This window comes from Coloeus monedula, assembly GCF_965178545.1.
Source record: "Coloeus monedula genome assembly, chromosome: 17".
In the NCBI taxonomy this organism is placed as follows: domain Eukaryota; kingdom Metazoa; phylum Chordata; class Aves; order Passeriformes; family Corvidae; genus Coloeus; species Coloeus monedula.
In genome coordinates this window covers 15917236-15928370 of record NC_138797.1, presented here as the reverse complement: position 1 = coordinate 15928370, position 11135 = coordinate 15917236, and positions in this window count along the sequence as shown.

The following is an 11135-nucleotide window of genomic DNA, read 5'->3' as shown; positions in this document are numbered from 1 at the left end:
TGGTTCAAATGCAGAATATAAATTCTTCTGCTGTGAAGCAAAAAAAAAAAAAAAGCCCATTTCCTTCAACAGCTACTACAGAGGGAGTTTTAACCATTTCCACTCAATCTCTGACCAGTGGCAAGTTGCTCAGGTGACCATACGAAATGGCTCCCTTCTGGATCCCTCCTTGCACTTTCAGCCACACACAAAATCATAATTAATCCTGTGAATATATTTGGATATGTTGCTGGAATAAAGTATGAAGCCTTCTAGCCACCTTAATCTTCTTCCCAACTTGGATTTTGATTAACTGGAATAAATATTTAATTGGAAAGGCACAGAGATGAACCTCTTGACCACGCAGGCGCTGCCGCTGTAGTCATTGCCCTTTGATGTACAAGGAAAGAGCTTGTAGGACTTTCTTAAAACATGTGCAGCCTTTCATTTTTCTTAAAATCGTAGCAAGGTCGGGCCCTGTTCTTGGATTTGTCACCCAGAAGCCGTGCAGTGAACATGGCACAGAGTGACTCCTGCTCGTCTTGGTCAGATGAGGGAGGGGAGGCTTGCCTTGCCCCCCGCAGCCAAAAGGAGCTTGGGCATTTGTTTCCCAGGTCCCCATGTCACACGTGTCCCCACGAAAAGCACGGGGCTGAAGAGCTCTCTGTGCTGTCCCTGCTTGCCTTAGAGCTGCCGGCTCCTGCAGCCCTCCCTGGGCAGCGGCTGCCGTGAGGAGCTGCGGTGCAGCCCCTGAGGGGCTCCTGGACGCGGCTCTGGACGTTTTCCTCCCTTTGGAGCAATGATGTGGAGCTGACACGAGTGGGGTAGCATCGACACACGGCGTGCTGGGCTGCAGCCGGGCATCGCTTTGCCCTCCCCTCCCCTGCAATCTGACAGAGCACCCAGATACCTGCTTAAAAGTCACCGACTTCTGCAGGGGTTAGGCGTGTGCTGAATCAAGGCTTGGGAAGCAGCTCAGCCTACGAGAGAGATCTGCTGGAACCGGCACCGCCGCCCTTTCGGATTCCCTCTCCTCTGGGCTTAATTACTGCCTGCTTTTGGCACTAGCACCGTTTGTGACATGTGCTCTTACTTTTCCCCGAAGGAGCACTTGCACCTTTACTATATTTATTTTATTCTGAGGAAATCCTAATGATTTCCTGTCGTGCTTGATTCTGATCCTGTTTGCTGTGGGACTCCTGCTGTCCTCTATAAATATCTGACTCTCAAATCTTTGCAGAAGCGAGCGTGACTCTGAGCAGGGAAGGTGAAGTCAAGCTAAAGAGACCTTCACCAGCTCTAAAAACAGCTGCTGCTCTTGCTGCTGCAGCTGATTTATTCCTCATCTGGAGAACAACAGTTCAGAGCTCAGAATAGTTATCTTCCATTATTTATTTGGCTGTGCTGGAGTTTGGTGAGGTGCTGTATAATATTTATTGCATGGAAGTGTTGCTCTGAGGAAGGTTTAATTGCTTTAAACATGGATGGTGATGAGACCGCCTTGGAAAAGCTATTTGCATACATTTTCTCAAATGCCAAATGTGTAACTTCCTCCACGCTCAGGCATTCTGAGGCTGCTTCCCTGCATTACTCAGCGTTGCTGTGTGCCACTGCAAAATTAACAACCAGAAATTCCCCAGCATGGAGCAGAACAGGAAACTCAGGGTTTGAATGTGGGATTATCTGTAACAGCCAAACCAGCAGGACTCTGAATCCAGGGCTGCAAAACCTACACACAGACTGCCCTCAGCCCTCAGGGCTCGATGCCGACAGCGCTGGGCACTGCCTGCTCCCAGTCATCGGCTTCTCTTGCTGACCAAAAGAAAGCAAATTAGTGATTTCAACAATATAAGGCCAGTGAGATGCCACCAAGGGCAGGGCACACACCTGTGCCATGCTGCACCCACAGCACCGCTTACACCCTGTCTTCTCATCCCGGATTCCGGAAAATGCTCACCAGAAACATCGCTCCAGTGATCTTCATGCAAGGCCATGCACAAACCTCTTGTCCTCCTTTCTCCAGAATTCAAGGGCAAAGTGTCTCTTGAGTGGCCTCGAAGGTTATCCAGCTTCAGTCACAACAATCTGGTTTAAACATCTTTACTCCATGGAATATCTCACTCTGCAAGGCAGTTCATTTTTGTAATTACTTAATGCTGTCAAGTATCAGCTGTTGACATAAGCAGGACCCTGCTATAGGAGTGAAATACATATTGATTTAATGCCCTCACTGCAAGGGATCTTAAGGCACCTGGAAACAACTTATTTCACAACTGCAGCTATCCCTGAAGACGAGTTTGCTGCCTACCTGCCTTTCCCCAGATACCTGCTCTTTTTCAGCTGAGATGTCATACTTGGAGAGAAGAGAAGAGGGATTTACAGCAGCCAGGGAGGTGCTGCCTGGCCAGCAATGCTGTACAGCAGCCCCAGCTGTGTTGCCACACACCAAAATCAGGAAGAACAGTGTTTTTCTGTCTCCACACAGTCCATGTGCTGCAAGATCAACACCTTCTGGAAGCATCAGGTTTATTGTGGAGGTGCTGTGCAGCTGTGTGCGTGTGATGGGTCAGCACCTTTTGAGCGTGGTGGATTTGCTGAGCTTGTACAAACCATCTACCCAGGAAAGCCATAAAGAAAGGCACCAGAGCTGGTCCCCACACAGGACAGCAGCAGTTCTGTTCCCCCACAGTGTCAAGGTGGGCTCTGAAAGAGGCAGAACTTTTCCCAAGGGACACCACGGACCCAGTGTGACAGGGCTGTTTGTGCCATCAGAACAGGAACAGGGGCTGCAATCCACAATCAGGCTGACCTTGCTCTGGTATTTCCTCCGGGAACCTCAGAATCTCCACCCAAGCCCACACCAGGGTCTGCAGCTGACAGTGCAGAATAACCGTGAGATGTGGGGCAGGGCAGAAAAGGCAGAGCATCCCCAGCTAGTACAGGAAAATACAGGAATGGCAGAAGCTGTGGCAGAGCAGAATATGATCATCTAAACAGGAATTTGACCAGGGCACCGGGGCTCATACTTGCTTCTTATGAACAACCTGAGTGACCACATAACGTAACTGCAGCCAGAAACATTCCAATTGAAAGTCAGGCTGAACTTTGTAAGAGCAAAAGTGGAAGTGATAGGTTTTTTATGTCCTGCTGTCACCCAGTTAAAGCAGTGTAATTCCATGGAATTTAAATATCAGCCACACATCCTGGAATACAAGCTATGGGGCTCGTTACAGGGTTTCACAGATGATACTACTGGCCTGTGATACAGAGGTGGCCAGCAAAGGTCACCTAATGGGTCTGCTGGCCCTAACTGCTGTGTCCCCAAATGATCACCACCCCATGATTCACCAGGGTGAGAGGTGCTCCCTGCATGACCAGCTGGTTTCAGCCAGGTTCTCAGAGTTTCTCATCTTATGCAACCTCCATTATTTATTCACAATGGCCAACTGAGGCTTGCAGGCGAGTTTGCTAAGAACGGTGCCTAGTTACAATAACAAACCAGGCTTGGCCTTGCCATCAGCATATTTTTCTCAGATAAACCAAGAAAAAGATCTTTTTACAGTGCGCAGTTCATTGTACACAACCTGGATTTAAGCAGTTTAATTTGTAAGGGTATTTTAAACTAAGCAAACAGCATTTTGTTAATGTTTTTTTTGTGGTGCTGCAGATTTCTGGGTTTAAAATAGCATGGATCATTTTGAGCCATCACTGCTTTGCTGGGACAGAGGGATGTGATGTTATACATCCCAGTCAAAACTCTGAGACTATGCCCTAACCCTTTTTCCGAGCTGAAGTTAATTGGAGGATCAGCTGAAGAGCTGGCCCTTGGAGAGCAGGGGGAGCTGCTGGTTACAGCTTCATCTTACCCCACAGCCAGGGACAGCCATGGGCAGCAGCACTACAGCAATGGGCAACGCACCCACTTCAGTCTGTGTGCCATGGCTGGATGGATGTGGCAGAGAGAAGGAGCAGCTGGGTCTATCAAAAGATTTATTGCAGGGGTGAAAGGAGGCTGGTAGAGCTGATCTCTTCTTGGAAAGAGAGGAGTATCCAAGGAAAATGGCCTTGCCAAGGAAAGAAATCATTCCCTTGCCCTCGGCTTTTGCTCTTTTCTCACCAGGCTCTCCTTGTCCAGCACTGCCAGACTGAGTCTGGCTGGGGCAGAGTAGAGTTTCTTCAGTGGCTCTGGTCAGGTGCTGTGGTTTGTAGTTCTGATTAAATCAACACTGGTAACACCCCAGTGCTTCACCCACTGTCCAGCAGAGCTGGCACAGCATCAAGGCCTTTTCTTTTCCACACCGCCCCCACAGCAAGGAGGCTGGGGAGGTGAGAGACTGGGGGGAAAGCACAGCTGACCCTGAGTGACCAAAAGGATATTCCACACCACAGAACATCGTGCTCAGCAATAAAATCCCAGGGACAGGATGAGGAAAGAGATGTTCAAGGCTATGGTATTTGTCTTCCCAAGTAACCTCTATGAGCATCCCTAGGAATGGCCCAACACGTGCCTGCTGATGCAAAGTGATGACTGAATTCCTTATCTCACTTTCCTTGCTTGTACAGCTTTGCTTCACTTACTAAACTGCCTTTGTCCCAACCCACTCATTTTTTTCTCACTTTTGTCCTTCTGATCTTCTCCCCCATCTGACTAGAGGGGAGCGAGCACCTGGCTGGGTGTTTATCAGCCCACCACAGCTAGAGAGCATTCCTTCCACTCTCTTTTCTTTCTTTCTTAACATATCCCCTCTTTCCTATCAGTTAGTTATCGCTCATGTGGCATTAAATCTTTGTTATTGTTGCTTTTCCACTTTACCTCTCTAAAATCTGCATTTGTCCCCTTACCTACGCTTCAGGATGCAGGAGCCATGTTCTCTATCCAGGGCAAGACAGGCCACAGAGCCCTGGGAAGGGATGTCGCTCTGTGTCCTACGGGTCCTGCATGTTGTGTGTCAAAAGTGATTTGTGAAGTAGGTGTGAACAGGAGCTGTGTTTTATCAACAAAGTAATTGCTGTCCTGATGAGGGATTGCAGAGATAACAGAAGCAGGAGAACATTCTTTTACTTCTTACACTTCAGAGAATGCCTGTAAAAACCACCAGCAGCAGCCTCTGACAGGGAGGAGACATGAGAGAGTGTGGTGTACCAGGCAGAGCAGAACATTCAGGTGATTATTTTTCTCTCTGCTCTGACTTTGCTGGGTACTGAACAGAATACTTATTTCAGCTGTGAAGCTTCTCTCTCCCAGCAGATGCACCACGGACAAGGTAATGGAGCCTCCCAAAAAAATCGAGGTCCTACTGCTTGTATTCCCAACAATCTGCTAAACGGCACTGGGCAGAGGTGTCTGGCTGGCTGCAGCAGGGCTCCTGAGCAGAGCAGGCTGGAGGCCTGGCAGACCAGCTGGGAAATATGTGTGCACACTGGCACACACTTTGGAGTGCCATCCCGTGTGCCTCTCTGTGTCCCAGCTGCCTTTGCCAGGCCATCCCTTTACTGGCAAAGGGCAGAGAAGACAGGCATCCCTCTTGGAAGGGTCCTGCATTTCCTCCTGCAAGGGCTGGCAGTTCTGGAGGCAGCTTGAGAGCAAGATGCTCATGTGAGCATGAGGTGACAAGTCCTGGGAGTGCCCAGCAGCTCCAGGCTGTGAGCGAGAAATGCAGTTGTTTGTACAGTTGCTCTCTTTTCCCATTGCCATTTGTTTGTAGACATGTCACAGCAGATGTACCTCACCAGTGCAACAGATACTTGGACTCATTGGCAGCTGGCACCAGTAAATGTAATCCAGCTAACCAAACACTCTGTTTATCAGAGTTGTCACAAAGATTTGTTAATTCCCATTGACAGAAGGGCTTTCAGGACAGTCTGTAACAAGGAAAGAGGAAGAACTTTTAATTTATAGACCAACAAGAATGTAACCCAGAGAATACTGAACCCTGCCCTTAACAAACAGGTATTCAGCATTTAAACGAACCCTGGGCAGAGGGCAGGCAGTGAGGAGGGGAGCTGTGCAGGGAGGAAGGCAGGGCTCAGGCAAGGCCAAGCTTTCTGCAGCTGTTATTGCGGTTTCACCTCCCGGGTGACGAATGGCTCCTGCCTGGGGAGCAGCTGCTGCCTGCCCACCGAGGGCAAATGTGGACACAACACTCACGGTTCCCCGCAGCACATGGGCCTGTGTCCAAGGAATCTAGTGGCAACCAGGTCCAGAACAGAAAAGGAGGTGGCTCTGCTCACAGTCCAGTGGGGACTGGTTGCCAGAGGAAGCTGCAGATACTAGAAGTTTCCATGATTTTTATATACTGAGGAGTAGCTGGAGAGGCTTTCGGGAGCCAGGCCGCATCTGCTTACCCTGTTCTTTGTCTCCCGAGCTGCCTCCTTTCAGCCTCTACTGGCTTTGGGTATTGGAAAGGGGGGCAGTTGGCATAATTGATTTTTCCATTCTTCATTATTTTTTTTTTCTTAATTTACAAGTGATGCTTTCTACTGCTGTTGTCTTCTTTCCCTGTCGTTCCCCTACACACACACACATGCAATGTGCCATCAAATTCAGGGATGGATACACATGCACCAAATACATAAATACACTCCAGAAACCACACCTGGGCTGGGTGCAGGAGGCTCGAATTTGCAATGCTGGTTTGAAATGAAGCATTGAACAGCCCTTTAAAAAAGAAAGTAGATTGACTTGAGGAAGCCATTCAGGAAGAAAAGGAAGAGGATGTTACTTAGTCATCACTGCCTTCTCACACCTCATTTCATGAGCATGCAGAAGCCCTTGGCCACTGCTGGGAAGAAGACGAGGGGCCTGCAGGATCCCCTGGCCTGGGGCAGTGTGGCTGTGTCCCGGGGACTGGCAGGAGACGCGAGCATGGAGCTGCACCATGCTGGGCTCCAGCCCGTCTGGCTGGTTGCCTGCAGCGTGCAGAATGGGCAGATAAGTAAGTGGTGTTAGTGAGAGCCTGTAAACAAACCAAAACCTCTTCACTGGGGACTGGGGTAAAAAAGTGGGAGAGGTTTCCCCAGTCTGTTTGGGTCTCAAGATAAAGCGTTGGTCAGAAAGCAGGTGGAGAGGACCCTGTGAGATGCTTCCCAGCTCACCCGTGGACTTGCTGTCTGATCTGGGCCCGTTTCTCCAGCCTCTCTGTGCCTCAGTTCAGGCATTTGTAAAACAGCAACTGCCTCCTGCTGAAGCCTGTCACTAAACATAGCCCATTTGTGCTGGGAGAGTCACGTCGTGAGACAGAAGGCCCATCACACACTGCTGGGAGAGGGGACTCGATGAGTCACGGCACAGCACCAGCTCTGAAATTCATGAAATGCCTGAGTTCACAGTCAAAAAAATTCAACGTTTAAAACAAAAAACAAGTGAGGAAAATTCCTCTGTGTCCCATCTCTGGGGTAGCACCTCCTGGCCGTACCTGTCAGTATCTGAACCATGCACCCAGCAGAGCCTGTCTGTAGGTAAACCAGCGAGCTCTGTGCATGGGGACACTCCTGTGTCTACCTGTCTGCCTACCTGGCAGAGCACTTGTTGATGTGTGGCAGCGCACAAGGCAGCATGAACAAACATCTCCTGCCAAAAATGAAGACATGAGGTTGGGGTCAGGAGAGCTGCGTTTCCCTGAAAAGCAAACGGAGCTGGAGAAATTGGGATCACTTCTCAGCATGGTGCTCTTCACTGCAGCCCCATCCCAGGCAAGGGAGGAGTTCAGTCTCCCCAGCCTTTGTGTTCAGCCACTCAGCAGTGCCAGCAGGTGACGTGACAGCGTCCTTGGGGACACTCCCTCGAATGCCCTTTGGGTCCCTGTTTCCAAGGGCTGATCCCCTTTGCATTTCAGGTGAATCACAACCTTTGGTGCCTGGCTACAGCAGCATATCTTGCTGGGCACTGGCTACAGCCATGCAATGTGATTCCTGCTGTCACTGCTTCCTCCTGGATAACCTCCAGATTGAGCATGTCAAAACCAGACTAAACATGCAATGAAAAACAAACAAATCAAGCATCCAATAGTTTCAAACAATAGATAACTAAGCAGCAGGAGAGACATTATCTGTTGAGAACTAGTGCCTGGCATTTGCCTATGTATTTATTTATGTTTATACATGCAAGTCTGTGTATATATATGCATCCAAGCATATGCCTACTGCACATAGCTAGAGAACAAGAGAATAAAATGCTATATATGCTAAGGCACATTAAGAAATGGAAAAACAACTCTATACGGTGAAGGGTCCAAAAGAATTTTCAGCATTTCATCAGTCAGCCTAAGAGACTCTTTCCCATCTATCCCAAAGCAATAAAGCAAATTACATGCTGACGCTTTCCCTGCCTGCTTTGTGGCAGCTGAACCTTCACCTGTGTAATAAAGAAATGTCCTAAGTTTAATAACAAAGATCATTAATCTGTCCCATTAAAGTACCACCAGTTGTCTCTTTTCCAGTCTCAGACTGAGAGAAAGGAGTGGGAAGAGATCCATTTGCACAGAGGTTGTTCTCAGGCCAATGCAGCTCTCCAGCACTCACATCCCAGCCTGCCAAGATCTTCAGCAGCGGTAATGGGGCCAATCCTGGGTGATGCTGAAGCCCCCAAAAGGCAGGTCTTTTGCAAGCAATAACTGCCCTGTTGGCACTGTGGTGCCATGGCCATAGGCATTCCCTCCTCACATGCAGCCCACAGATACGGACATTTTAAGGCCACAGCTGATCTTGGTGTTCTTAGTATTGCTGATTTTGTCCTTGAAAACACTGGCTCATTTTGGGTTTTGGCCTATACCATATTCCATGCCAGAATCAGGATCTGGCTTCAGGTGAGTTTAGAGCTGAATCCCTCTCCATAACCCAGGAAATATTTTATCTTTACTATGAATCCAAGCTCGGAAGGGAACTGATGTTTTCAAACACTTGTAGGATAGTTCTACAGTAAATCTAGTTGAAGCACTTCTACCTTCCCTACTAGCAGTCTCCTCCCACTGTCGCTGCACCCCACTGCAGAAGGAAGTTCAGCACTCTGTTTCAGAGAGAACTGACTCAAGGGTGACTTCAACGTGCCTGAGATCACCATGTTTGTAGATAATCTAAAAGGCAAACCCAGATGTCTTCAAGGCCAAAGAGTGTCATAAGAGCTAAACCAATTCCCCAGAGTAAATCTGACATGCCCTTGGTCTTTAGAGCCGACAGACTCCACTCCTAAGCGAGAGCAAAGTCCTGAGCTGTAAATTAGCACCTTCCCCTACGTTTCCAGCGCAAGGTTACAGCTGGTCACTAACTCATCTGTGCCTGCCCTCGATGTTCTACATAGCTATCTATTTAGGCTGCTCTCCATAATTTAAGAATTAAAACTAAACACTATGTTACCTACAGCCACATCATCTTAGATGAGCTTAAACAACTGTGAAATTCCTGTGATCTATTAAAAGCAACATTCAGTACATGCATTAATCAACAGATGCTCAGTTGCTGTGCATCAGAAAACCACAAGTGAGAAGCAGCCTGAACAGCATCCTGCCAAAATTATTGCTTTCCTTGTGACCAAGTCCTTGAAACACCAAGTACACCGCGATGCTGGAGCAGTGTTTGGCTTGGTTACCTCAGTGGCAGTAAGATGGACTGGCCCCTTCTCAATGGCAACAACAGGTATTTCCTGCTGATGAGTCAGAGACAAGACATGAAAATCACCGTCTCTTCACACAGAACATTTGAGACATTATAATTTGGTATCACCTGTTGGTACTTCACCCAGAGTGTGCTGTGCTGAACATGTGTGTGCAGCACTACAACTCAGTGGAAAGTGACAGTTCAGGGTAGCTGACCAACTGCTGTGTGCTGGTTGCTGCAGTTTCCTGTTCTCACACAGGAGATGCAGCAGCCCTTGATGCCTCCAGCTGCTCTGATGCTCCCGCCTCCAACAGGGCTCCCTTGGACCCTTGTTCTCAATCTACCTTTTTCCCTTTTCCTGTTTTTTTTTTTTTTTTTCCCTTTCAGATCCTGGCCTTTGTGAGGTTCAGTCCTGGGTTTGTGTTTATGTTGCCAGGCCTCTACTTTCCTGGCTAAATCTTCCTCCCTTCCACATCCCTTCCTGAATCCTTCCCATGGCTCCCAAACCCCATCTGTGGTTTCCCTTTGGCTGGGGCCAGCAGGCACCGTGAGGAGAAGGTCAGTCACATCCTTAAGAGTTACATCTGTACTCATCCCTTTTCTGCACCAGTCCCTCATGATTAAAAGCACATGACAGCTAAAAATCCAGTAAAACAAAACAAGTGTGGAGCTTTCTGATCACATCAGTTGAAAGATTTAAGGGACAAAAACAACCCAAAAAATGAGGCTGAGGCTGAGGCCAAAACCAAAAAAACCCCAAACAAAACAAAAGCAAAGAAATAGCAAAGAAAAAGCAAACCAATACAATTTCCGGCCTTCTTTCTTAGGCCAGATGACCTACTCATTATGCCAAACACAACTTGAGTGACTAGGAAAGAGAGTTTTAAGATTTTCCTTGTTCTGCACCAGCCTGGTACAGAACTGAACATTGCTCTGGTGACAATGGCAGGAGCCCATCACCATTGGGGAAGATCACACAGGACTCCAGCCATGCCCTTTTCCCTGACCTACACAGCTGCCATGGCTCTTCCACCATTGGCTGATTGGATTTTAAAACACCAAGAGTGGATGCAGTTACTCGTACCTCAGAGCAGTGCGGGCACAGCTATAAGGGAGGAGGAGCAGACGCCTGCCATGGCTGTGCAACAGAAGAGGCACCAGCTATGAAGTGCAACAAGGGGACTTTCAGCTGCACAACAGAAAGAGTTCTTCACCCTGAGAGCAGTGCAGCACGAGGACAGGTCTCCCAGAACAGCTCCATCCATGCTCCATCCATGGAGTGGGGACATTCCATCCTTAGAGATTCTCAAAATTTCTCTGGACAAGACCCTGAGCAACCTCCTCTGACCTTGAAGCTGGACCTGCTGCAAGCAGAGGATGGACTGGAACTCTGCAGAGGTGCTTTCAGTGATGTTTTTCTCTGATTTCTAGGAGGACAGGATAAGGACCTGCCAAAGAGAACTGGGTTGCACAGCTGGGGAGCTTCTTCCTGTCCTGTGACCCAGAGCACGAGCCATCCTGCATGGAGGAGAGCGGCACATGGCCCCCAGTGTCCTTCTCTGCCA